This window comes from Propithecus coquereli, unplaced genomic scaffold (assembly GCF_000956105.1).
Source record: "Propithecus coquereli isolate 6110/MARCELLA unplaced genomic scaffold, Pcoq_1.0 Scaffold49, whole genome shotgun sequence".
Taxonomy (NCBI): Eukaryota; Metazoa; Chordata; class Mammalia; order Primates; family Indriidae; genus Propithecus; species Propithecus coquereli.
In genome coordinates, this window is record NW_012150729.1 from 424,419 (window position 1) to 427,865 (window position 3,447).

At 34.4% G+C, this 3,447-nt stretch overlaps 1 protein-coding gene across 1 annotated transcript in view; it reads right to left on the minus strand.

Moving 5' to 3' along the window:
• Positions 1–3,447, minus strand: part of BAZ2B (bromodomain adjacent to zinc finger domain, 2B) — a 154,487-nt gene that overhangs the window by 28,455 nt on the left and 122,585 nt on the right. The window lies entirely within an intron of this gene.

Consider the following 3,447-nt stretch of genomic DNA (forward strand, 5'->3'; position numbering starts at 1 on the left):
ATAGTACCAAGAGGAGGAGGCATAGTTTGGAGCACAATAGTTTCAGCAAATGATACATTTTTGCTTCCGAACATTGGTAATTATGTTTGTGGCAACAAAGGGATATTTTATTAGCTCTGGAAAACTACATTTTTTTGGAGATCCTCAAAAGTGTCCAAAAGCCTATGTTACAGTAATAAGGAAGTGAAATTTTAATTATGGATAGGATAGTATTATTCCATAAATTTTTCATTCTGAATAAAACATGATATATCAAATCAAATTACATGGAAAATAAATTTTCTACATCTTTGCAGGTATCTCTCCCTTTCATACTATTCATCATATATCCATTTATTCTCAGAGATACCACCTTACTGTCAGTTGAGAAGACCTTACATCCCTCTTTACAAAACAAAAAATTTTTGCACATAGGTAAAGCTTTCCTTTTGCCTGTCCATTAGAAACCAGTTCTAATCAGTTTGTGAAACAGTAATGCCCAATAGATGAATAAGTAAATAAAAACTTTACATAGATATGTAGGTGGTGTATGTGTATAATACTGTATAACATATATTTGGATATATCTACATCGTTCTCCAAATTTAAACTATGTACAGTAAGAGTCCGACATATAACATGGCTTAAATACAAGGGAGTTGCTGGCCCTACGTGAAACACTGCAATAGGAGTTTGTTACGATTTGTACTGGAACATTATATTTATCATGAAGAAAACTGTGAAATTTTGGTTGCAGTAAAGAATTGTATGCCAGAAATGATATTTCTGAATACCATTAAAGAGGCAGGAAGATTGAATAAAAAGAACATAGGTTCTGGAGTCAGACTGACTTGGTTTGAATCCCCTTTTAGACACTTAAACCACATGACCATTGGCAGGTTACTTACTCTGAGCCTGGTTTCTTACCTGTAAGATGGGGGAAATTAATTCAGGATTGTTTTGACAATTGAATGAGATAAAGTAAAAACATTTACCACAGTAACTGGTTAATATTAGGCATGTAATAAATATCAGTTACCTTCCATTATCCTAAAAACAGATTTTATTCCAAGTTTGACTTTACCTTCACTTGCAAACTTGCTGATGCCACTCTCCGTTCTAGATCTTCCACCTGTTGAAGGATACTCAAATCCATTTCCATTGCTTGTTCTTCTACTGACCAGTTCTCCACAATATCTCGAGTTACTTGGTTTTCTTCATTTTCATTTAATTCAATAATAGCAACTACATTTGAAAAAAAATTAATTTTAAAATCTATTTTATTAAGTTTTTCCCCTCAGTGATTTTTTCCAGAAAGTAAATAAAATTCCAGTAGTACCATGCACATCTAACTTAACATACACAAATGTACTTGTGCATGTGTAGGTAGCTTACTCTTAAAATAGAAACACTCTAAGAAATACAAAACAATATGTCTGCAGGTATAAAAAATTATAAAAATGTAACACCAATTTAAGAAATATAAATAGTTACTGTTTGTTGAACAAATTAGAAAACAATAGCAATAAATTAAGAAGTAAGATATACGGTCATCCCTCAGTATTCATGGATTGGTTCCAGGAACCCCATGGATACCAAAATCTGTTGATTCTCAAGTCCTTTATATAAAATGGTGTAGTATTTACATACATCCTTCTATGTACTTTAAATCATCTTTAGATTGCTTATAATACCTAATACAATGTAAATGCTACCTAAATAGTTGTTACACTGTATTGTTTAGGGAATAATGGCAAGAAAAAAAATCTTTACATGTTTAGTACAGATGCAACCATCCTTTTTTTTTAAAAGTATGCTCGATCCGTGGTTGGTTGAATCCATGGATGCAGAACACATGAATACGAAGGGCTGACTATACTAAAATATGTTTTAGAATAAGGGAATTAATTCTCATAACTAAGCAAGAGAGCAGAAATCTCTTTTAGATACCTACCATCCTTATTCTTGATGCAGGCTTGAGTAATATAATCCAAGTGTTTCTGAATTTGTTTTTGTAATGCCTTTTCCCTTATTCCTCTGAGATGCAGCACTTTGAGCAAAGCTTTTAGGTCCTCCGGGTCAATAATTCTCCACCAACCAAACTGCATTTCTAAATAAAGGTAAATATGTAAATCTTTTACAAATATTTTGAATAAGAAAGGGCCTAACACAAATCAAAAGATTTATTAACTACATAAAAAACCCATCAAAAATTCAGTTATAATATAGGAATCTATGATAATGAAATAAAGTAAATGGCTAAACCCACCTTAATGTACTTACCTTCTGGAATAGGTTTTGGACTAGGAAAATCTACTGGTTTTGCTACTTCAACAGTTGCAGGTTGAGTTGAAGAGACCTTTTCACTCTGTGGTACTGGAGAATCACTTTTACTTGTGGCAACATTCGAAGTCAAGAATGAATTACCATTTCCTTCTGATAATCCCAACCCTGATCCCAGACTAGGTAAAGGTGACGTAAATGGAATATTGGAAGTAAGCACACCAGTGGGCCACCCACAAAACTGAAGTCCCATCATAGATACTCCACTTTTCATCTACCAAAAAAAAAAACATTTTAAAAGTAGATTAATTTAATAAGTTAAGAAAAATGTTTAGGATCTGAAATTATTTTTCAAATTCTGAAAAAACATTCTTTCACTTATCACAATTAGAGGAAAACTAAGTACACTTGAGACAACAATGTTAAATTCTATGTTCTTATTTGTCCTCCAAAGTAACTTCCCTTTTAGGTATACTGTAACAGTAATACGTTAAAAAGTAATTAAGGAAGACTTAGTCATAGGCACAGCAGTTCCTAACCTTTTTGGCACCAGGGACTGGTTTTATGGAAGACAATTTTTCCACAGATGAGGTGGTGGAGGGTGTAGATGGTTTAGGGATGATTCAAGCACATTACATTTATTGTGCTTTATTTGTATTATTAAAACATTGTAACAGATAATAAAATAATTATATTAATACACCTCACCATAATGCAGAATCTAATGCTGCCACTTATCCGGCAGGAGGCAGAGCTTATGCGGTGATCCCCACCTGCTGCTCACCTCCTGCTGTGTGGCCGGTTCCTAACAGGCCATTGAGTAGTGCAGGTCCACAGCTCGGGGGTTTAGGACCACAGGGCTAGAAATTAGTAGTTCTAATGAAGCTTTGTGACAGAAATTCTGACTTGTTTCACTTTTCAAACTGTGGCAGGGATACTATTCAACTGATCCCCCTTGAGTGAAAATCTTCATGGGGTCAAAGATTACATAAAGCAATATAAAAATGAGTTACAGGCCAGGCGCGGTGGCTCACGCCTGTAATCCTAGCACTTTGGGAGGCTGAGGCGGGCGGATTGTTTGAGCTCAGGAGTTTGAGACCAGCCTGAGCAAGAGCGAGACCCCCGTCTCTCCTAAAATTAGAAAGAAATTAATTGGACAACTAAAAATATATAGAAAAAATTAGC